Source organism: Gnatocerus cornutus, chromosome 7 (genome assembly GCF_029298725.1).
Source record: "Gnatocerus cornutus isolate USDA-ARS CGAHR chromosome 7, icGnaCorn1.1, whole genome shotgun sequence".
Classification (NCBI taxonomy): domain Eukaryota; kingdom Metazoa; phylum Arthropoda; class Insecta; order Coleoptera; family Tenebrionidae; genus Gnatocerus; species Gnatocerus cornutus.
Genome location: NC_142239.1, coordinates 4,208,409 through 4,233,856, shown reverse-complemented (window position 1 = coordinate 4,233,856; position 25,448 = coordinate 4,208,409).

Sequence of the window (25,448 nt, the reverse complement as noted above, 5' to 3'; positions counted from 1 at the left end):
TCGTGCAGAATTCTGCTGTTTTCTTGCAATTCAGCCGTTGAATCTTGGTAAAAAGTCATGATTTTGTAGATTTCGTGCTCTTCTTTGCGAATTCAAGCCAGAAAACAACGAAAATCGGCGAGAAATCGTCGTTTTGCATCGAAATATGCGGTTTTCTGTAAGAATTTTGATGATTTCGTGCAGAATTCTGCTGTTTTCTTGCAATTCAGCTGTTGAATCTTGGTAAAAAGTCATGATTTTGTAGATTTCGTGCTCTTCTTTGCGAATTCAAGATAGAAAACAACGAAAATCAGCGAGAAATCGTCGTTTTGCATCGAAATATGCGGTTTTCTCTAAGAATTTTGATGATTTCGTGCAGAATTCTGCTGCTTTCTTGCAATTCAGCCGTTGAATTTTGGTAAAAAGTCATGATCTTGTAGATTTCGTGCTCTTCTTTGCGAATTCAAGCCAGAAAACAACGAAAATCGGCGAGAAATCGTCGTTTTGCATCAAAATATGCGGTTTTCTGTAAGAATTTTGATGATTTCGTGCAGAATTCTGCTGTTTTCTTGCAATTCAGCCGTTGAATCTTGGTAAAAAGTCATGATTTTGTAGATCTCGTGCTCTTCTTGGCGAATTAAAGATAGAAAACAACGAAAATCGGCGAGAAATCGTTGTTTTGCCTCGAAATATGCGGTTTTCTCTAAGAATTTTGATGATTTCGTGCAGAATTCTGCTGTTTTCTTGCAATTCAGCCGTTGAATCTTCGTAATAAGTCATGATTTTGTAGATTTCGTGCTCTTCTTTGCGAATTCAAGCCAGAAAACAACGAAAATCGGCGAGAAATCGTCGTTTTGCATTGAAATATGCGGTTTTCTCTAAGAATTTTGTCGATTTCGTGCAGAATTCTGCTGTTTTCTTGCAATTCAGCAGTTGAATCTTGGTAAAAAGTCATGATTTTGTAGATTTCGTGCTCTTCTTTGCGAATTCAAGATAGAAAACAACGAAAATCAGCGAGAAATCGTCGTTTTGCATCGAAATATGCGGTTTTCTCCAAGAATTTTGATGATTTCGTGCAGAATTCTGCTGCTTTCTTGCAATTCAGCCGTTGAATTTTGGCAAAAAGTCATGATTTTGTAGATTTCGTGCTCTTCTTTGCAAATTCATGCCAGAAAACATCGAAAATCGGCGATTAATCGTCGTTTTGTATCGAAATATGCGGTTTTCTGTAAGAATTTTGATGATTTCGTGCAGAATTCTGCTGTTTTCTTGCAACTCAGCCGTTGAATCTTGGTAAAAAGTCATGATTTTGTAGATTTCGTGCTCTTCTTTGCGAATTCAAGCCAGAAAACAACGAAAATCGGCGAGAAATCGTCGTTTTGCCTCGAAATATGCGGTTTTCTCTAAGAATTTTGATGATTTCGTGCAGAATTCTGCTGTTTTCTTGCATTCAGCGGTTGAATCTTGGTAAAAAGTCATGATTTTGTAGATTTCGTGCTCTTCTTTGCGAATTCAAGCCAGAAAACAACGAAAATCGGCGAGAAATCGTCGTTTTGCATCGCAATATGCGGTTTTCTGTAAGAATTTTGATGATTTCGTGCAGAATTCTGCTGTTTTCTTGCAATTCAGCCGTTGAATCTTGGTAAAAAGTCATGATTTTGTAGATTTCGTGCTCTTCTTTGCGAATTCAAGCCAGAAAACAACGAAAATCGGCGACAAATCGTCGTTTTGCTTCGAAATATGCGGTTTTCTCTAAGAATTATGATGATTTCGTGCAGAATTCTGCTGTTTTCTTGCAATTCAACCGTTGAATCTTGGTAAAAAGTCATGATTTTGTAGATTTCGTGCTCTTCTTTGCGAATTCAAGCCAGAAAACAACGAAAATCGGCGAGAAATCCTCGTTTTGCATCGAAATATGCGGTTTTCTCTAAGAATTTTGTCGATCTCGGGCCGAATTCTGCTGTTTTCTTGCAATTCAGCAGTTGAATCTTGGTAAAAAGTCATGATTTTGTAGATTTCGTGCTCTTCTTTGCGAATTCAAGATAGAAAACAACGAAAATCGGCGACAAATCGTCGTTTTGCATCGAAATATGCGGTTTTCTCCAAGAATTTTGATGATTTCGTGCAGAATTCTGCTGCTTTCTTGCAATTCAGCCGTTGAATTTTGGCAAAAAGTCATGATTTTGTAGATTTCGTGCTCTTCTTTGCAAATTCATGCCAGAAAACATCGAAAATCGGCGATTAATCGTCGTTTTGTATCGAAATATGCGGTTTTCTGTAAGAATTTTGATGATTTCGTGCAGAATTCTGCTGTTTTCTTGCAACTCAGCCGTTGAATCTTGGTAAAAAGTCATGATTTTGTAGATTTCGTGCTCTTCTTTGCGAATTCAAGCCAGATAACAACGAAAATCGGCGAGAAATCGTCGTTTTGCATCGAAATATGCGGTTTTCTGTAAGAATTTTGATGATTTCGTGCAGAATTCTGCTGTTTTCTTGCAATTCAGCCGTTGAATCTTGGTAAAAAGTCATGATTTTGTAGATTTCGTGCTCTTCTTTGCGAATTCAAGCCAGAAAACAACGAAAATCGGCGACAAATCGTCGTTTTGCTTCGAAATATGCGGTTTTCTCTAAGAATTATGATGATTTCGTGCAGAATTCTGCTGTTTTCTTGCAATTAAACCGTTGAATCTTGCTAAAAAGTCATGATTTTGTAGATTTCGTGCTCTTCTTTGCGAATTCAAGCCAGAAAACAACGAAAATCGGCGAGAAATCGTCGTTTTGCATCGAAATATGCGGTTTTCTCTAAGAATTTTGTCGATTTCGTGCCGAATTCTGCTGTTTTCTTGCAATTCAGCAGTTGAATCTTGGTAAAAAGTCATGATTTTGTAGATTTCGTGCTCTTCTTTGCGAATTCAAGATAGAAAACAACGAAAATCGGCGAGAAATCGTCGTTTTGCATCGAAATATGCGGTTTTCTCCAAGAATTTTGATGATTTCGTGCAGAATTCTGCTGCTTTCTTGCAATTCAGCCGTTGAATTTTGGCAAAAAGTCATGATTTTGTAGATTTCGTGCTCTTCTTTGCAAATTCATGCCAGAAAACATCGAAAATCGGCGATTAATCGTCGTTTTGTATCGAAATATGCGGTTTTCTGTAAGAATTTTGATGATTTCGTGCAGAATTCTGCTGTTTTCTTGCAACTCAGCCGTTGAATCTTGGTAAAAAGTCACGATTCTGTAGATTTCGTGCTCTTCTTTGCGAATTCAAGCCAGAAAACAACGAAAATCGGCGAGAAATCGTCGTTTTGCCTCGAAATATGCGTTTTCTCTAAGAATTTTGATGATTTCGTGCAGAATTCTGCTGTTTTCTTGCATTCAGCGGTTGAATCTTGGTAAAAAGTCATGATTTTGTCGATTTCGTGCTCTTCTTTGCGAATTCAAGCCAGAAAACAACGAAAATCGGCGAGAAATCGTCGTTTTGCATCGAAATATGCGGTTTTCTGTAAGAATTTTGATGATTTCGTGCAGAATTCTGCTGTTTTCTTGCAATTCAGCCGTTGAATCTTGGTAAAAAGTCATGATTTTGTAGATTTCGTGCTCTTCTTTGCGAATTCAAGCCAGAAAACAACGAAAATCGGCGACAAATCGTCGTTTTGCTTCGAAATATGCGGTTTTCTCTAAGAATTATGATGATTTCGTGCAGAATTCTGCTGTTTTCTTGCAATTCAACCGTTGAATCTTGGTAAAAAGTCATGATTTTGTAGATTTCGTGCTCTTCTTTGCGAATTCAAGCCAGAAAACAACGAAAATCGGCGAGAAATCGTCGTTTTGCATCGAAATATGCGGTTTTCTCTAAGAATTTTGTCGATTTCGTGCCGAATTCTGCTGTTTTCTTGCAATTCAGCAGTTGAATCTTGGTAAAAAGTCATGATTTTGTAGATTTCGTGCTCTTCTTTGCGAATTCAAGATAGAAAACAACGAAAATCAGCGAGAAATCGTCGTTTTGCATCGAAATATGCGGTTTTCTCCAAGAATTTTGATGATTTCGTGCAGAATTCTGCTGCTTTCTTGCAATTCAGCCGTTGAATTTTGGCAAAAAGTCATGATTTTGTAGATTTCGTGCTCTTCTTTGCAAATTCATGCCAGAAAACATCGAAAATCGGCGAGTAATCGTCGTTTTGTATCGAAATATGCGGCTTTCTGTAAGAATTTTGATGATTTCGTGCAGAATTCTGCTGTTTTCTTGCAACTCCGCCGTTGAATCTTGGTAAAAAGTCATGATTTTGTAGATTTCGTGCTCTTCTTTGCGAATTCAAGCCAGAAAACAACGAAAATCGGCGAGAAATCGTCGTTTTGCCTCGAAATATGCGGTTTTCTCTAAGAATTTTGATGATTTCGTGCAGAATTCTGCTGTTTTCTTGCAATTCAGCCGTTGAATCTTGGTAAAAAGTGATGATTTAGTAGATTCCGTGCTCATCTTTGCGAATTCAAGCCAGAAAACAACGAAAATCGGCGAGAAATCGTTGTTTTGCCTCGAAATATGCGGTTTTCTCTAAGAATTTTGATGATTTCGTGCAGAATTCTGCTGTTTTCTTGCAATTCAGCCGTTGAATCTTTGTAATAAGTCATGATTTTGTAGATTTCGTGCTCTTCTTTGCGAATTCAAGCCAGAAAACAACGAAAATCGGCGAGAAATCGTCGTTTTGCATTGAAATATGCGGTTTTCTCTAAGAATTTTGTCGATTTCGTGCAGAATTCTGCTGTTTTCTTGCAATTCAGCAGTTGAATCTTGGTAAAAAGTCATGATTTTGTAGATTTCGTGTTCTTCTTTGCGAATTCAAGATAGAAAACAACGAAAATCAGCGAGAAATCGTCGTTTTGCATCGAAATATGCGGTTTTCTCCAAGAATTTTGATGATTTCGTGCAGAATTCTGCTGCTTTCTTGCAATTCAGCCGTTGAATTTTGGCAAAAAGTCATGATTTTGTAGATTTCGTGCTCTTCTTTGCAAATTCATGCCAGAAAACATCGAAAATCGGCGATTAATCGTCGTTATGTATCGAAATATGCGGTTTTCTGTAAGAATTTTGATGATTTCGTGCAGAATTCTGCTGTTTTCTTGCAACTCAGCCGTTGAATCTTGGTAAAAAGTCATGATTTTGTAGATTTCGTGCTCTTCTTTGCGAATTCAAGCCAGAAAACAACGAAAATCGGCGAGAAATCGTCGTTTTGCCTCGAAATATGCGGTTTTCTCTAAAAATTTTGATGATTTCGTGCAGAATTCTGCTGTTTTCTTGCATTCAGCGGTTGAATCTTGGTAAAAAGTCATGATTTTGTAGATTTCGTGCTCTTCTTTGCGAATTCAAGCCAGAAAACAACGAAAATCGGCGAGAAATCGTCGTTTTGCATCGAAATATGCGGTTTTCTGTAAGAATTTTGATGATTTCGTGCAGAATTCTGCTGTTTTCTTGCAATTCAGCCGTTGAATCTTGGTAAAAAGTCATGATTTTGTAGATTTCGTGCTCTTCTTTGCGAATTCAAGCCAGAAAACAACGAAAATCGGCGACAAATCGTCGTTTTGCTTCGAAATATGCGGTTTTCTCTAAGAATTATGATGATTTCGTGCAGAATTCTGCTGTTTTCTTGCAATTCAACCGTTGAATCTTGGTAAAAAGTCATGATTTTGTAGATTTCGTGCTCTTCTTTGCGAATTCAAGCCAGAAAACAACGAAAATCGGCGAGAAATCGTCGTTTTGCATCGAAATATGCGGTTTTCTCTAAGAATTTTGTCGATTTCGTGCCGAATTCTGCTGTTTTCTTGCAATTCAACAGTTGAATCTTGGTAAAAAGTCATGATTTTGTAGATTTCGTGCTCTTCTTTGCGAATTCAAGATAGAAAACAACGAAAATCAGCGAGAAATCGTCGTTTTGCATCGAAATATGCGGTTTTCTCCAAGAATTTTGATGATTTCGTGCAGAATTCTGCTGCTTTCTTGCAATTCAGCCGTTGAATTTTGGCAAAAAGTCATGATTTTGTAGATTTCGTGCTCTTCTTTGCAAATTCATGCCAGAAAACATCGAAAATCGGCGATTAATCGTCGTTTTGTATCGAAAGATGCGGTTTTCTGTAAGAATTTTGATGATTTCGTGCAGAATTCTGCTGTTTTCTTGCAACTCAGCCGTTGAATCTTGGTAAAAAGTCGTGATTTTGTAGATTTCGTGCTCTTCTTTGCGAATTCAAGCCAGAAAACAACGAAAATCGGCGAGAAATCGTCGTTTTGCCTCGAAATATGCGGTTTTCTCTAAGAATTTTGATGATTTCGTTCAGAATTCTGCTGTTTTCTTGCATTCAGCGGTTGAATCTTGGTAAAAAGTCATGATTTTGTAGATTTCGTGCTCTTCTTTGCGAATTCAAGCCAGAAAACAACGAAAATCGGCGAGAAATCGTCGTTTTGCATCGAAATATGCGGTTTTCTGTAAGAATTTTGATGATTTCGTGCAGAATTCTGCTGTTTTCTTGCAATTCAGCCGTTGAAGCTTGGTAAAAAGTCATGATTTTGTAGATTTCGTGCTCTTCTTTGCGAATTCAAGCCAGAAAACAACGAAAATCGGCGACAAATCGTCGTTTTGCTTCGAAATATGCGGTTTTCTCTAAGAATTATGATGATTTCGTGCAGAATTCTGCTGTTTTCTTGCAATTCAACCGTTGAATCTTGGTAAAAAGTCATGATTTTGTAGATTTCGTGCTCTTCTTTGCGAATTCAAGCCAGAAAACAACGAAAATCGGCGACAAATCGTCGTTTTGCTTCGAAATATGCGGTTTTCTCTAAGAATTATGATGATTTCGTGCAGAATTCTGCTGTTTTCTTGCAATTCAACCGTTGAATCTTGGTAAAAAGTCATGATTTTGTAGATTTCGTGCTCTTCTTTGCGAATTCAAGCCAGAAAACAACGAAAATCGGCGAGAAATCGTCGTTTTGCATCGAAATATGCGGTTTTCTCTAAGAATTTTGTCGATTTCGTGCCGAATTCTGCTGTTTTCTTGCAATTCAGCAGTTGAATCTTGGTAAAAAGTCATGATTTTGTAGATTTCGTGCTCTTCTTTGCGAATTCAAGATAGAAAACAACGAAAATCAGCGAGAAATCGTCGTTTTGCATCGAAATATGCGGTTTTCTCCAAGAATTTTGATGATTTCGTGCAGAATTCTGCTGCTTTCTTGCAATTCAGCCGTTGAATTTTGGCAAAAAAGTCATAATTTTGTAGATTTCGTGCTCTTCTTTGCAAATTCATGCCAGAAAACATCGAAAATCGGCGATTAATCGTCGTTTTGTATCGAAAGATGCGGTTTTCTGTAAGAATTTTGATGATTTCGTGCAGAATTCTGCTGTTTTCTTGCAACTCAGCCGTTGAATCTTGGTAAAAAGTCGTGATTTTGTAGATTTCGTGCTCTTCTTTGCGAATTCAAGCCAGAAAACAACGAAAATCGGCGAGAAATCGTCGTTTTGCCTCGAAATATGCGGTTTTCTCTAAGAATTTTGATGATTTCGTGCAGAATTCTGCTGTTTTCTTGCATTCAGCGGTTGAATCTTGGTAAAAAGTCATGATTTTGTAGATTTCGTGCTCTTCTTTGCGAATTCAAGCCAGAAAACAACGAAAATCGGCGAGAAATCGTCGTTTTGCATCGAAATATGCGGTTTTCTGTAAGAATTTTGATGATTTCGTGCAGAATTCTGCTGTTTTCTTGCAATTCAGCCGTTGAAGCTTGGTAAAAAGTCATGATTTTGTAGATTTCGTGCTCTTCTTTGCGAATTCAAGCCAGAAAACAACGAAAATCGGCGACAAATCGTCGTTTTGCTTCGAAATATGCGGTTTTCTCTAAGAATTATGATGATTTCGTGCAGAATTCTGCTGTTTTCTTGCAATTCAACCGTTGAATCTTGGTAAAAAGTCATGATTTTGTAGATTTCGTGCTCTTCTTTGCGAATTCAAGCCAGAAAACAACGAAAATCGGCGAGAAATCGTCGTTTTGCATCGAAATATGCGGTTTTCTCTAAGAATTTTGTCGATTTCGTGCCGAATTCTGCTGTTTTCTTGCAATTCAGCAGTTGAATCTTGGTAAAAAGTCATGATTTTGTAGATTTCGTACTCTTCTTTGCGAATTCAAGATAGAAAACAACGAAAATCAGCGAGAAATCGTCGTTTTGCATCGAAATATGCGGTTTTCTCCAAGAATTTTGATGATTTCGTGCAGAATTCTGCTGCTTTCTTGCAATTCAGCCGTTGAATTTTGGCAAAAAGTCGTGATTTTGTAGATTTCGTGCTCTTCTTTGCAAATTCGTGCCAGAAAACATCGAAAATCGGCGATTAATCGTCGTTTTGTATCGAAATATGCGGTTTTCTGTAAGAATTTTGATGATTTCGTGCAGAATTCTGCTGTTTTCTTGCAACTCAGCCGTTGAATCTTGGTAAAAAGTCGTGATTTTGTAGATTTCGTGCTCTTCTTTGCGAATTCAAGCCAGAAAACAACGAAAATCGGCGAGAAATCGTCGTTTTGCCTCGAAATATGCGGTTTTCTTTAAGAATTTTGATGATTTCGTGCAGAATTCTGCTGTTTTCTTGCATTCAGCGGTTGAATCTTGGTAAAAAGTCATGATTTTGTAGATTTCGTGCTCTTCTTTGCGAATTCAAGCCAGAAAACAACGAAAATCGGCGAGAAATCGTCGTTTTGTATCGAAATATGCGGTTTTCTGTAGGAATTTTGATGATTTCGTGCAGAATTCTGCTGTTTTCTTGCAATTCAGCCGTTGAATCTTGGTAAAAAGTCATGATTTTGTAGATTTCGTGCTCTTCTTTGCGAATTCAAGCCAGAAAACAACGAAAATCGGCGACAAATCGTCGTTTTGCTTCGAAATATGCGGTTTTCTCTAAGAATTATGATGATTTCGTGCAGAATTCTGCTGTTTTCTTGCAATTCAACCGTTGAATCTTGGTAAAAAGTCATGATTTTGTAGATTTCGTGCTCTTCTTTGCGAATTCCAGCCAGAAAACAACGAAAATCGGCGAGAAATCGTCGTTTTGCATCGAAATATGCGGTTTTCTCTAAGAATTTTGTCGATTTCGTGCCGAATTCTGCTGTTTTCTTGCAATTCAGCAGTTGAATCTTGGTAAAAAGTCATGATTTTGTAGATTTCGTGCTCTTCTTTGCGAATTCAAGATAGAAAACAACGAAAATCAGCGAGAAATCGTCGTTTTGCATCGAAATATGCGGTTTTCTCCAAGAATTTTGATGATTTCGTGCAGAATTCTGCTGCTTTCTTGCAATTCAGCCGTTGACTTTTGGCAAAAAGTCATGATTTTGTAGATTTCGTGCTCTTCTTTGCAAATTCATGCCAGAAAACATCGAAAATCGGCGAGTAATCGTCGTTTTGTATCGAAATATGCGGTTTTCTGTAAGAATTTTGATGATTTCGTGCAGAATTCTGCTGTTTTCTTGCAACTCCGCCGTTGAATCTTGGTAAAAAGTCATGATTTTGTAGATTTCGTGCTCTTCTTTGCGAATTCAAGCCAGAAAACAACGAAAATCGGCGAGAAATCGTCGTTTTGCCTCGAAATATGCGGTTTTCTCTAAGAATTTTGATGATTTCGTGCAGAATTCTGCTGTTTTCTTGCATTCAGCGGTTGAATCTTGGTAAAAAGTCATGATTTTGTAGATTTCGTGCTCTTCTTTGCGAATTCAAGCCAGAAAACAACGAAAATCGGCGAGAAATCGTCGTTTTGCATCGAAATATGCGGTTTTCTGTAAGAATTTTGATGATTTCGTGCAGAATTCTGCTGTTTTCTTGCAATTCAGCCGTTGAGTCTTGGTAAAAAGTCATGATTTTGTAGATTTCGTGCTCTTTTCAAGCCAGAAAACAACGAAAATCGGCGAGAAATCGTCGTTTTGCATCGAAATTTGTGGTTTTCTGTAAGAATTTTGATGATTTCGTGCAGAATTCTGCTGTTTTCTTGCAATTCAGCCGTTGAATCTTGGTAAAAAGTCATGATTTTGTAGATTTCGTGCTCTTCATGGCGAATTCAAGAAAGAAAACAACGAAAATCGGCGAGAAATCGTCGTTTTGTATCGAAAAATGCGGTTTTCTGTAAGAATTTTGATGATTTCGTGCAGAATTCCGCTGTTTTCTTGCAATTCAGCCGTTGAATCTTGGTAAAAAGTCATGATTTTGTAGATTTCGTGCTCGTCTTTGCGAATTCAAGCCAGAAAACAACGAAAATCGGCGACAAATCGTCGTTTTGCTTCGAAATATGCGGTTTTCTCTAAGAATTATGATGATTTCGTGCAGAATTCTGCTGTTTTCTTGCAATTCAGCCGTTGAATCTTGGTAAAAAGTCATGATTTTGTAGATTTCGTGCTCTTCTTTGCGAATTCAAGCCATAAAACAACGAAAATCGGCGAGAAATCGTCGTTTTGCATCGAAATATGCGGTTTTCTCTAAGAATTTTGTCGATTTCGTGCAGAATTCTGCTGTTTTCTTGCAATTCAGCCGTTGAATCTTGGTAAAAAGTCATGATTTTGTAGATTTCGTGCTCTTCTTTGCGAATTCAAGATAGAAAACAACGAAAATCAGTGAGAAATCGTCGTTTTGCATCGAAATATGCGGTTTGCTCTAAGAATTTTGATGATTTCGTGCAGAATTCTGCTGCTTTCTTGCAATTCAGCCGTTGAATTTTGGCAAAAAGTCATGATTTTGTAGATTTCGTGCTCTTCTTTGCAAATTCATGCCAGAAAACAACGAAAATCGGCGAGTAATCGTCGTTTTGTATCGAAATATGCGGTTTTCTGTGAGAATTTTGATGATTTCGTGCAGAATTCTGCTGTTTTCTTGCAACTCAGCCGTTGAATCTTGGTAAAAAGTCATGATTTTGTAGATTTCGTGCCCTTCTTTGCGAATTCAAGATAGAAAACAACGAAAATCAGCGAGAAATCGTCGTTTTGCATCGAAATATGCGGTTTTCTGTAAGAATTTTGATGATTTCGTGCAGGATTCTGCTGTTTTCTTGCAATTCAGCCGTTGAATCTTGGTAAAAAGTCATGATTTTGTAGATTTCGTGCTCTTCTTGGCGAATTCAAGATTGAAAACAACGAAAATCAGCGAGAAATCGTCGTTATGCATCGAAATATGCGGTTTTCTCTAAGAATTTTGACGATTTCGTGCAGAATTCTGCTGTTTTCTTGCAATTCAGCCGTTGAATCTTGGTAAAAAGTCATGATTTTGTAGATTTCGTGCTCTTATTTGCGAATTCAAGCCAGAAAACAACGAAAATCGGCGAGAAATCATCGTTTTGCATCGAAATATGCGGTTTTCTGTAAGAATTTTGATGATTTCGTGCAGAATTCTGCTGTTTTCTTGCAATTCAGCCGTTGAACCTTGGTAAAAAGTCATGATTTTGTAGATTTCGTGCTCTTCTTGGTGAATTCAGGATAGAAAACAACGAAAATCGGCGAGAAATCGTTGTTTTGCATCGAAATATGGGGTTTTCTGTAAGAATTTTGATGATTTCGTGCAGAATTCTGCTGTATTCTTGCAATTCAGCCGTTGAATCTTGGTAGAAAGTCATGATTTTGTAGATTTCGTGCTCTTCATTGCGAATTCAAGCCAGAAAACAACGAAAATCATCGAGAAATCGTCGTTTTGCTTCGAAATATGCGGTTTTCTCTAAGAATTATGATGATTTCGTGCAGAATTCTGCTGTTTTCTTGCAATTCAGCCGTTGAATCTTGGTAAAAAGTCATGATTTTGTAGATTTCGTGCTCTTCTTTGCGAATTCAAGCCAGAAAACAACGAAAATCGGCGAGAAATCGTCGTTTTGCATCGAAATATGCGGTTTTCTCTAAGAATTTTGTCGATTTCGTGCAGAATTCTGCTGTTTTCTTGCAATTCAGCCGTTGAATCTTGGTAAAAAGTCATGATTTTGTAGATTTCGTGCTCTTCTTGGCGAATTCAAGATAGAAAACAACAAAAATCGGCGAGAAATCGTTGTTTTGCCTCGAAATATGCGGTTTTCTCTAACAATTTTGATGATTTCGTGCAGAAATCTGCTGTTTTCTTGCAATTCAGCCGTTGAATCTTGGTAAAAAGTCATGATTTTGTAGATTTCGTGCTCTTCTTGGCGAATTCAAGATAGAAAATAACGAAAATCGGCGAGAAATCGTTGTTTTGCATCGAAATATGCGGTTTTCTCTAAGAATTTTGATGATTTCGTGCAGAATTCTGCTGTTTTCTTGCAATTCGGCCGTTGAATCTTGGTAAAAAGTCATGATTTTGTTGATTTCGTGCTCTTCTTTGCGAATTCAAGCCAGAAAACAACGAAAATCGGCGAGAAATCGACGTTTTGCCTCGAAATATGCGGTTTTCTCTAAGAATTTTGATGATTTCGTGCAGAATTCTGCTGTTTTCTTGCAATTCAGCCGTTGAATCTTAGTAAAAAGTCATGATTTTGTAGATTTCGTGCTCTTCTTTGCGAATTCAAGCCAGAAAACAACGAAAATCATCGAGAAATCGTCGTTTTGCATCGAAATATGCGGTTTTCTCTAAGAATTTTGATGATCTCGTGAAGAATTTTGCTGTTTTCTTTCAATTCAGCCGTTGAATCTTGGTAAAAAGTGACGATTTAGTAGATTCCGTGCTCTTCTTTGCGAATTCAAGCCAGAAAACAAGGAAAATCGGCGAGAAATCGTCGTTTTGCATCGAAATATGCGGTTTTCTCTAAGAATTTTGACAATTTCGTGCAGAATTCTGCTGTTTTCTTGCAATTCAGCCGTTGAATCTTGGTAAAAAGTCATGATTTTGTAGATTTCGTGCTCTTCTTGGCGAATTCAAGATAGAAAACAACGAAAATCGGCGAGAAATCGTCGTTTTGTATCGAAAAATGCGGTTTTCTGTAAGAATTTTGATGATTTCGTGCAGAATTTGGCTGTTTTCTAGCAATTCAGCCGTTGAATCTTGGTAAAAAGGCATGATTTTGTAGATTTCGTGCCCTTCTTTGCGAATTCAAGCCAGAAAACAACGAAAATCGGCGAGAAATCGTCGTTTTGCATCGAAATATGCGATTTTCTCTAAGAATTTTGACGATTTCGTGCTGAATTTTGCTGTTTTCTTGCAATTCAGCCGTTGAATCTTGGTAAAAAGTCATGATTTTGTAGATTTCGTGCTCTTTTTTGCGAATTCAAGATAGAAAACAACGAAAATCAGCGAGAAATCGTCGTTTTGCATCGAAATATGCGGTTTTCTGTGAGAATTTTGATGATTTCGTGCAGAATTCTGCTGTTTTCTTGCAATTCAGCCGTTGAATCTTGGTAAAAAGTCATGATTTTGTAGATTTCGTGCTCTTCTTTGCGAATTCAAGATAGAAAACAACAAAAATCAGCAAGAAATCGTCGTTTTGCATCGAAATATGCGGTTTTCTCTAAGAATTTTTATGATTTCGTGCAGAATTCTGCTGTTTTCTTGCAATTCAGCCGTTGAATCTTGGTAAAAAGTCATGATTTTGTAGATTTCGTGCTCTTCTTTGCGAATTCATGCCAGAAAACAACAAAAATCGGCGAGAAATCGTCGTTTTGCATCGAAATATGCGGTTTTCTGTAAGAATTTTGATGATTTCGTGCAGAATTCTGCTGTTTTCTTGCAATTCAGCCGTTGAATCTTGGTAAAAAGTCATGATTTTGTAGATTTCGTGCTCTTCTTTGCAAATTCAAGCCAGAAAACAACGAAAATCGGCGAGAAATCGTCGAGAAATCGTCGTTTTGCATCGAAATATGCGGTTTTCTCTAAGGATTTTGATGATTTCGTGCAGAATTCTGCTGTTTTCTTGCAATTCAGCCGTTGAATCTTGGTAAAAAGTCATGATTTTGTAGATTTCGTGCCCTTCTTTGCGAATTCAAGCCAGTAAACAACGAAAATCGGCGAGAAATCGTCGTTTTGCATCGAAATATGCGGTTTACTGTAAGAATTTTGATGATTTCGTGCAGAATTTTGCTGTTTTCTTGCAATTCAGCCGTTGAATCTTGGTAAAAAGTCATGATTTAGTAGATTTCGTGCTCTTCTTGGCGAACTCAAGATAGAAAACAACGAAAATCGGCGAGAAATCGTTGTTTTGCATCGAAATATGCGGTTTTCTCTAAGAATTTTGATGATTTCGTGCAGAATTCTGCTGTTATCTTGCAATTCAGCCGTTGAATCTTGGTAAAAAGTCATGATTTTGTTGATTTCGTGCTCTTCTTTGCGAATTCAAGCCAGAAAACAAGGAAAATCGGCGAGAAATCGTCGTTTTGCATCGAAATATGCGGTTTTCTCTAAGAATATTTATGATTTCGTGCAGAATTCTGCTGTTTTCTTGCAATTCAGCCGTTGAATCTTGGTAAAAAGTCATGATTTTGTAGATTTCGTGCTCTTCTTTGCGAATTCATGCCAGAAAACAACGAAAATCGGCGAGAAATCGTCGTTTTGCATCGAAATATGCGGTTTTCTGTAAGAAATTTGATGATTTCGTGCAGAATTCTGCTGTTTTCTTGCAATTCAGCCGTTGAATCTTGGTAAAAAGTCATGATTTTGTAGATTTCGTGCTCTTCTTTGCGAATTCAAGACAGAAAACAACAAAAATCGGCGAGAAATCGTCGTTTTGCATCGAAATATGCGGTTTTCTGTAAGAATTTTGATGATTTCGTGCAGAATTCTGCTGTTTTCTTTCAATTCAGCCGTTGAATCTTGGTAAAAAGTGATGATTTTGTAGTTTTCGTGCTCTTCTTTGCGAATTCAAGCCAGAAAACAACGAAAATCGGCGAGAAATCGTCGTTTTGCATCGAAATATGCGGTTTTCTCTATAAATTTTGACGATTTTGTGAAGAATTCTGCTGTTTTCTTGCAATTCCGCCGTTGAATCTTGGTAAAAAGTCATGATATTGTAGATTTCGTGCTCTTCTTTGCGAATTCTAGATAGAAAACAACGAAAATCAGCGATAAATCGTCGTTTTGCATCGAAATATGCGGTTTTCTCTAAGAATTTTGATGATTTCGTGCAGAATTCTGCTGTTTTCTTGCAATTCAGCCGTTGAATCTTGGTAAAAAGTGATGATTTTGTAGATTTCGTGCTCTTCTTTGCGAATTCAAGCCAGAAAACAACGAAAATCGGCGAAAAATCGTCGTTTTGCATCGAAATATGCCGTTTTCTGCAAGAATTTTGATGATTTCGTGCAGAATTCTGCTGTTTTCTTGCAATTCAACCGTTGAATCTTGGTAAAAAGTCATGATTTTGTTGATTTCGTGCTCTTCTTTGCGAATTCAAGCCAGAAAACAACGAAAATCATCGAGAAATCGTCGTTTTGCATCGAAATATGCGGTTTTCTCTAAGAATTTTGATGATTTCGTGCAGAATTCTGCTGTTTTCTTGCAATTCAGCCGTTGAATCTTGGTAAAAAGTGATGATTTAGTAGATTCCGTGCTCTTCTTTGCGAATTCAAGCCAGAAAACAACGAAAATCAGCAAGAAATCGTCGTTATGCATCGAAATATGCGGTTTTCTCTAAGAATTTTGACAATTTCGTGCAGAATTCTGCTGTTTTCTTGCAATTCAGCCGTTGAATCTTGGTAAAAAGTCATGATTTTGTAGATTTCGTGCTCTTCTTGGCGAATTCAAGATAGAAAACAACGAAAATCGGCGAGAAATCTTCGTTTTGCATCGAAATATGCGGTTTTCTGTAAGAATTTTGATGATTTCGTGCAGAATTCTGCTGTTTTCTTGCAATTCAGCCGTTGAATCTTGGTAAAAAGTCATGATTTTGTAGATTTCGTGCTCTTATTTGCGAATTCATGCCAGAAAACAACGAAAATCGGCGAGAAATCATCGTTTTGCATCGAAATATGCGGTTTTCTGTAAGAATTTTGATGATTTCGTGCAAAATTCTGCTGTTTTCTTTGCAATTCAGCCATTGAATCTTGGTAAAAAGTCATGATTTTGTAGATTTCGTGCTCTTCTTTGCGAATTCATGCCAGAAAACAACGAAAATCGGCGAGAAATCGTCGTTCTGCATCGAAATATGCGGTTTTCTGTAAGAATTTTGATGATTTCGTGCAGAATTCTGCTGTTTTCTTGCAATTCAGCCGTTGAATCCTGGTAAAAAGTCATGATTTTGAAGATTTCGTGCTCTTCTTTGCGAATTCAATATAGAAAACAACGAAAATCAGCGATAAATCGTCGTTTTGCATCAAAATATGCGGTTTTCTCTAAGAATTTTGATGATTTCGTGCAGAATTTTGCTGTTTTCTTGCAATTCAGCCGTTGAATCTTGGTAAAAAGTCATGATTTTGTAGATTTCGTGCTCTTCATTGCGAATTCATGCCAGAAAACAACGAAAATCGGCGAGAAATTGTCGTTTTGCATCGAAATATGCGGTTTTCTGTAAGAATTTTGATGATTTCGTGCAGAATTCTGCTGTTTTCTTGCAATTCAGCCGTTGAATCTTGGTAAAAAGTCATGATTTTGTAGATTTCGTGCTCTTCTTTGCGAATTCGAGCCAGAAAACAACGAAAATCGGCGAGAAATCGTCGTTTTGCATCGAAATATGCGGTTTTCTCTAAGAATTTTGACGATTTCGTGCAGAATTCTGCTGTTTTGTTGCAATTCAGCTGTTGAATCTTGGTAAAAAGTCATGATTTTGTAGATTTCGTGCTCTTCTTTGCGAATTCAAGATAGAAAACAACGAAAATCAGCGAGAAATCGTTGTTTTGCATCGAAATATGCGGTTTTCTCTAAGAATTTTCTTGAATCTTGGTAAAAAGTCATGATTTTGTTGATTTCGTGCTCTTCTTTGCGAATTCAAGCCAGAAAACAACGAAAATCGGCGAGAAATCGTCGTTTTGCATCGAAATTTGCGGTTTTCTCTAAGAATTTTGATGATTTCGTGCAGAATTCTGCTGTTTTCTTGCAATTCAGCCGTTGAATCTTGGCAAAAAGTGATGATTTTGTAGATTTCGTGCTCTTCTTTGCGAATTCAAGCCAGAAAACAACGAAACTCGGCGAGAAATTGTCATTTTGCATCGAAATATGCGGTTTTCTCTATAAATTTTGACGATTTTGTGAAGAATTCTGCTGTTTTCTTGCAATTCCGCCGTTGAATCTTGGTAAAAAGTCATGATTTTGTAGATTTCGTGCTCTTCTTTGCGAATTCAAGATAGAAAACAACGAAAATCAGCGAGAAATCGTCGTTTTGCATCGAAATATGCGGTTTTCTCTAAGAATTTTGATGATTTCGTGCAGAATTCTGCTGTTTTCTTGCAATTCAGCCGTTGAATCTTGGTAAAAAGTGATGATTTTGTAGATTTCGTGCTCTTCTTTGCGAATTCAAGCCAGAAAACAACGAAAATCAGCGAGAAATCGTCGTTATGCATCGAAATATGCGGTTTTCTCTAAGAATTTTGACAATTTCGTGCAGAATTCTGCTGTTTTCTTGCAATTCAGCCGTTGAATCTTGGTAAAAAGTAATGATTTTGTAGATTTTGTGCTCTTCTTGGCGAATTCAAGATAGAAAACAACGAAAATCGGCGAGAAATCATCGCTTTGCATCGAAATATGCGGTTTTCTGTAAGAATTTTGATGATTTCGTGCAGAATTCTGCTGTTTTCTTGCAATTCAGTCGTTGAATCTTGGTAGAAAGTCATGATTTTGTAGATTTCCTGCTCTTCTTTGCGAATTCAAGATAGAAAACAACGAAAATCAGCGAGAAATCGTCGTTTTGCATCGAAATATGCGGTTTTCTCTAAGAATTTTGATGATTTCGTGCAGAATTCTGCTGTTTTCTTGCAATTCAGCCGTTGAATCTTGGTAAAAAGTCATGATTTTGTAGATTTCGTGTCTTCTTTGCGAATTCATGCCAGAAAACAACGAAAATCGGCGAGAAATCGTCGTTCTGCATCGAAATATGCGGTTTTCTGTAAGAATTTTGACAATTTCGTGCAGAATTCTGCTGTTTTCTTGCAATTCAGCCGATGAATCTTGGTAAAAAGTCATGATTTTGTAGATTTCGTGCTCTTCTTTGCGAATTCATGCCAGAAAACAACGAAAATCGGCGAGAAATCGTCGTTTTGCATCGAAATATGCGGTTTTTTGTAAGAATTTTGATGATTTCGTGCAAAATTCTGCTGTTTTCTTGCAATTCAGTAGTTAAATCTTGGTAAAAAGTCATGATTTTGTAGATTTCGTGCACTTCTTTGCGAATTCAATATAGAAAACAACGAAAATCAGCGATAAATCGTCGTTTTGCATCGAAATATGCGGTTTTCTCTAAGAATTTTGATGATTTCGTGCAGATTTCTGCTGTTTTCTTGCAATTCAGCCGTTGAATCTTGGTAAAAAGTCATGATTTTGTAGATTTCGTGCTCTTCTTTGCGAATTCATGCCAGAAAACAACGAAAATCGGCGAGAAATTGTCGTTTTGCATCGAAATATGCGGTTTTCTGTAAGAATTTTGATGATTTCGTGCAGAATTCTGCTGTTTTCTTGCAATTTAGCCGTTGAATCTTGGTAAAAAGTCATGATTTTGTAGATTTCGTGCTCTTCTTTGCGAATTCGAGCCAGAAAACAACGAAAATCGGCGAGAAATCGTCGTTTTGCATCGAAATATGGTTTTCTCTAAGAATTTTGACGATTTCGTGCAGAATTCTGCTGTTTTCTTGCAATTCAGCTGTTGAATCTTGGTAAAAAGTCATGATTTTGTAGATTTCCTGCTCTTCTTTGCGAATTCAAGATAGAAAACAACGAAAATCAGCGAGAAATCGTTGTTTTGCATCGAAATATGCGGTTTTCTCTAAGAATTTTCTTGAATCTTGGTAAAAAGTCATGATTTTGTTGATTTCGTGCTCTTTTTTGCGAATTCAAGCCAGAAAACAACGAAAATCGGCGAGAAATCGTCGTTTTGCATCGAAATTTGCGGTTTTCTCTAAGAATTTTGATGATTTCGTGCAGAATTCTGCTGTTTTCTTGCAATTCAGCCGTTGAATCTTGGTAAAAAGTGATGATTTTGTAGATTTCGTCCTCTTCTTTGCGAATTCAAGCCAGAAAACAACGAAAATCGGCGAGAAATTGTCATTTTGCATCGAAATATGCGGTTTTCTCTATAAATTTTGACGATTTTGTGAAGAATTCTGCTGTTTTCTTGCAATTCCGCCGTTGAATCTTGGTAAAAAGTCATGATTTTGTAGATTTCGTGCTCTTTTTTGCGAATTCAAGATAGAAAACAACGAAAATCAGCGAGAAATCGTCGTTTTGCATCGAAATATGCGGTTTTCTCTAAGAATTTTGATGATTTCGTGCAGAATTCTGCTGTTTTCTTGCAATTCAGCCGTTGAATCTTGGTAAAAAGTGATGATTTTGTAGATTTCGTGCTCTTCTTTGCGAATTCAAGCCAGAAAACAACGAAAATCAGCGAGAAATCGTCGTTATGCATCGAAATATGCGGTTTTCTCTAAGAATTTTGACAATTTCGTGCAGAATTCTGCTGTTTTCTTGCAATTCAGCCGTTGAATCTTGGTAAAAAGTCATGATTTTGTAGATTTTGTGCTCTTCTTGGCGAATTCAAGATAGAAAACAACGAAAATCGGCGAGAAATCATCGTTTTGCATCGAAATATGCGGTTTTCTGTAAGAATTTTGATGATTTCGTGCAGAATTCTGCTGTTTTCTTGCAATTCAGTCGTTGAATCTTGGTAAAAAGTCATGATTTTGTAGATTTCGTGGTCTTATTTGCGAATTCAAGCCAGAAAACAACGAAAATCGGCGAGAAATCATCGTTTTGCATCGAAATATGCGGTTTTCTGTAAGAATTTTGATGATTTCGTGCAGAATTCTGCTGTTTTCTTGCAATTCAGCCGTTGAATCTTGGTAAAAAGTCATGATTTTGTAGATTTCGTGCTCTTCTTTGCGAATTCAAGATAGAAAACAACGAAAATCAGCGAGAAATCGTCGTTTTGCATCGAAATATGCGGTTTTCTCTAAGAATTTTGATGATTTCGTGCAGAATTCTGCTGTTTTCTTGCAATTCAGTTGTTGAATCTTGGTAAAAAGTCATGATTTTGTAGATTTCGTGCTCTTCTTTGCGAATTCATGCCAGAAAACAACGAAAATCGGCGAGAAATCGTCGTTCTGCATCGAAATATGCGGTTTTCTGTAAGAATTTTGACAATTTCGTGCAGAATTCTGCTGTTTTCTTGCAATTCAGCCGTTGAATCTTGGTAAAAAGTCATGATTTTGTAGATTTCGTGCTCTTCTTTGCGAATTCATGCCAGAAAACAACGAAAATCGGCGAGAAATTGTCGTTTTGCATCGAAATATGCGGTTTTTTGTAAGAATTTTGATGATTTCGTGCAAAATTCTGCTGTTTTCTTGCAATTCAGTAGTTAAATCTTGGTAAAAAGTCATGATTTTGTAGATTTCGTGCACTTCTTTGCGAATTCAATATAGAAAACAACGAAAATCAGCGATAAATCGTCGTTTTGCATCGAAATATGCGGTTTTCTCTAAGAATTTTGATGATTTCGTGCAGAATTCTGCTGTTTTCTTGCAATTCAGCCGTTGAATCTTGGTAAAAAGTCATGATTTTGTAGATTTCGTGCTCTTCTTTGCGAATTCATGCCAGAAAACAACGAAAATCGGCGAGAAATTGTCGTTTTGCATCGAAATATGCGGTTTTCTGTAAGAATTTTGATGATTTCGTGCAGAATTCTGCTGTTTTCTTGCAATTCAGCCGTTGAATCTTGGTAAAAAGTCATGATTTTGTAGATTTCGTGCTCTTCTTTGCGAATTCAAGATAAAAAACAACGAAAATCAGCGAGAAATCGTCGTTTTGCATCGAAATATGCGGTTTTCTCTAAGAATTTTGATAATTTCGTGCAGAATTCTGCTGTTTTCTTGCAATTCAGCCGTTGAATCTTGGTAAAAAGTGATGATTTTGTAGATTTCGTGCTCTTCTTTGCGAATTCAAGCCAGAAAACAACGAAAATCGGCGAAAAATTGTCGTTTTGCATCGAAATATGCCGTTTTCTGCAAGAATTTTGATGATTTCGTGCAGAATTCTGCTGTTTTCTTGCAATTCAACCGTTGAATCTTGGTAAAAAGTCATGATTTTGTAGATTTCGTGCTCTTCTTTGCGAATTCAAGATAAAAAACAACGAAAATCAGCGAGAAATCGTCGTTTTGCATCGAAATATGCGGTTTTCTCTAAGAATTTTGATAATTTCGTGCAGAATTCTGCTGTTTTCTTGCAATTCAGCCGTTGAATCTTGGTAAAAAGTGATGATTTTGTAGATTTCGTGCTCTTCTTTGCGAATTCAAGCCAGAAAACAACGAAAATCGGCGAAAAATTGTCGTTTTGCATCGAAATATGCCGTTTTCTGCAAGAATTTTGATGATTTCGTGCAGAATTCTGCTGTTTTCTTGCAATTCAACCGTTGAATCTTGGTAAAAAGTCATGATTTTGTTGATTTCGTGCTCTTCTTTGCGAATTCAATCCAGAAAACAACGAAAATCGGCGAGAAATCGTCGTTTTGCATCGAAATATGCGGTTTTTTCTAAGAATTTTTGATGATTTCGTGCAGAATTCTGCTGTTTTCTTGCAATTCAGCCGTTGAATCTTGGTAAAAAGTGATGATTTTGTAGATTTCGTGCTCTTGTTTGCGAATTCATGCCAGAAAACAACGAAAATCGGCGAGAAATCGTCGTTTTGCATCGAAATATGCGCTTTTCTGTAAGAATTTTGATGATTTCGTGCAGAATTCTGCTGTTTTCTTGCAATTCAGCCGTTGAATGTTGGTAAAAAGTCATGATTTTGTAGATTTCGTGCTCTTCTTTGCGAATTCAAGATAGAAAGCAACGAAAATCAGCGAGAAATCGTCGATTTGCATCGAAATATGCGGTTTTCTCTAAGAATTTTGATGATTTCGTGCAGAATTCTGCTGTTTTCTTGCAATTCAGCCGTTGAATCTTGGTAAAAAGTCATGATTTTGTAGATTTCGTGCTCTTCTTTGCGAATTCAAGCCAGAAAACAACGAAAATCGGCGAGAAATCGTCGTTTTGCATCGAAATATGCGGTTTTCTGTTAGAATTTTGATGATTTCGTGCAGAATTCTGCTGTTTTCTGGCAATTCAGCCGTTGAATCTTGGTAAAAAGTGATGATTTTGTAGATTTCGTGCTCTTCTTTGCGAATTCAAGCCAGAAAACAACGAAAATCGGCGAGAAATCGTCGTTTTGCATCGAAATATGCGGTTTTTTCTAAGAATTTTGATGATTTCGTGCAGAATTCTGCTGTTTTCTTGCAATTCAGCCGTTGAATCTTGGTAAAAAGTGATGATTTTGTAAATTTCGTGCTCTTCTTTGCGAATTCATGCCAGAAAACAAAGAAAATCGGCGAGAAATCGTCGTTTTGCATCGAAATATGCGGTTTTCTCTAAGAATTTTGACGAATTCGTGCAGAATTCTGCTGTTTTCTTGCAATTCAGCCGATGAATCTTGGTAAAAAGTCATGATTTTGTAGATTTCGTGCTCTTCTTTGCGAATTCAAGATAGAAAACCACGAAAATCGGCGAGAAATCGTTGTTTTGCATCGAAATATGCGGTTTTCTCTAAGAATTTTGATGAATTCGTGCAGAATTCTGCTGTTTTCTTCCAATTCAGCCGTTGAATCTTGGTAAAAAGTCATGATTTTGTAGATTTCGTGCTCTTCTTTGCGAATTCAAGCCAGAAAACAACAAAAATCGGCGAGAAATCGTCGTTTTGCATCGAAATATGCGGTTTTCTGTAAGAATTTTGATGATTTCGTGCAGAATTCTGCTGTTTTCTTGCAATTCAGCCGTTGAATCTTGGTAAAAAGTCATGATTTTGTAGATTTCGTGCTCTTCTTTGCGAATTCAAGATAGAAAACAACGAAAATCAGCAAGAAATCGTCGTTTTGCATCGAAATATGCGGTTTTCTCTAAGAATTTTGACGATTTCGTGCAGAATTCTGCTGTTTTCTTGCAATTCAGCCGTTGAATCTGGGTAAAAAGTCATGATTTTGTAGATTTCGTGCTCTTCTTTGCGAATTTAAGATAGAAAACAACGAAAATCGGCGAGAAATCATCGTTTTGCATCGAAATATGCGGTTTTCTGTAAGAATTTTGATGATTTCGTGCAGAATTCTGCTGTTTTCTTGCAATTCAGCCGTTGAATCTTGGTAAAAAGTCATGATTTTGTAGATTTCGTGCTCTTCTTTGCAAATTCAAGCCAGAAAACAACGAAAATCGGCGAGAAATCGTCGTTTTGCAACGAAATATGCGGTTTTCTGTGAGAACTTTGATGATTTCATGCAGAATTCTTCTGTTTTCTTGCAATTCAGCCGTTGAATCTTGGCAAAAAGTCATGATTTTGTAGATTTCGTGCTCTTCATCGCGAATTCAATATAGAAAACAACGAAAATCAGAGAACAATCCTCGTTTTGCATCGAAATATGCGGTTTTCTGTAAGAATTTTGATGATTTCGTGCAAAATTCTGCTGTTTTCTTGCAATTCAGCCGTTGAGTCTTGGTAAAAAGTCATGATTTTGTAGATTTCGTGCTCTTCTTTGCGAATTCAAGCCAGAAAACAACGAAAATCGGCGAGATATCGTCGTTTTGCATCGAAATATGCGGTTTTCTCTAGGAATTTTGACGATTTCGTGCAGAATTCTGCTGTTTTCTTGCAATTCAGCCGTTGAATCTTGGTAAAAAGTCATGATTTTGTAGATTTCGTGCTCTTCTTTGCGAATTCAAGCCAGAAAACAACAAAAATCGGCGAGAAATCGTCGTTTTGCATCGAAATATGCGGTTTTCTGTAAGAATTTTGATGATTTCGTGCAGAATTCTGCTGTTTTCTTGCAATTCAGCCGTTGAATCTTGGTAAAAAGTCATGATTTAGTAGATTTCGTGCTCTTCTTTGCCAATTCAAGATAGAAAACAACGAAAATCAGCAAGAAATCGCCGATTTTCGTTGTTTTCTGGCATGAATTCGCAAAGAAGAGCACGAAATCTACAAAATCATGACTTTTTACCAAGATTCAACGGCTGAATTGCAAGAAAACAGCAGAATTCTGAACGAAATCATCAAAATTCTTACAGAAAACCGCATATTTCGATACAAAACGACGATTTCTCGACGATTTTCGTTGTTTTCTGGCATGAATTCGCAAAGAAGAGCACGAAATCTACAAAATCATGACTTTTTACCAAGATTCAACGGCTGAATTGCAAGAAAACAGCAGAATTCTGCACGAAATCATCAAAATTCTTAGAGAAAACCGCATATTTCGATGCAAAACAACGATTTCTCGCCGATTTAAGTTGTTTTCTGGCTTGAATTCGCAAAGAAGAGCACGAAATCTACAAAATCATCACTTTTTACCAAGATTCAACGGCTGAATTGCAAGAAAACAGCAGAATTCTGCACGAAATCGTCAAAATTCTTAGAGAAAACCGCATATTTCGATGCAAAACGACGATTTCTCGCCGATTTAAGTTGTTTTCTGGCTTGAATTTGCAAAGAAGAGCACGAAATCTACAAAATCATCACTTTTTACCAAGATTCAACGGCTGAATTGCAAGAAAACAGCAGAATTCTGCACGAAATCATCAAAATTCTTACAGAAAACCGCATATTTCGATGCAAAACGACGATTTCTCGCCGATTTTCGTTGTTTTCTATCTTGAATTCGCCAGGAAAAGCACGAAATCTACAAAATCATGACTTTTTGCCTAGATTCAACGGCTGAATTGCAAGAAAACAGCAGAAATCTGCACGAAATCATCAAAATTCTTACAGAAAACCGCATATTTCGATGCAAAACGACGATTTCTCGCCGATTTTCGTTGTTTTCTGGCTTGAATTCGCAAAGAAGAGCACGAAATCTACAAAATCATCACTTTTTACCAAGATTCAACGGCTGAATTGCAAGAAAACAGCAGAATTCTGCACGAAATCATCAAAATTCTTAGAGAAAACCGCATATTTCGATGCAAAACAACGATTTCTCGCCGATTTTCGTTGTTTTCTATCTTGAATTCGCCAAGAAGAGCACGAAATCTACAAAATCATGACTTTTTACCAAGATTCAACGGCTGAATTGCAAGAAAACAGCAGAATTCTGCACGAAATCATCAAAATTCTTACAGAAAACCGCATATTTCGATGCAAAACGACGATTTCTCGCCGATTTTCGTTGTTTTCTGGCTTGAATTCGCAAAGAAGGGCACGAAATCTACAAAATCATGACTTTTTACCTAGTTTCAACGGCTGAATTGCAAGAAAACAGCAGAATTCTGCACGAAATCATCAAAATTTTTACAGAAAACCGCATATTTCGATGCAAAACGACGATTTCTCGCCGATTTTCGTTGTTTTCTGGCTTGAATTCGCAAAGA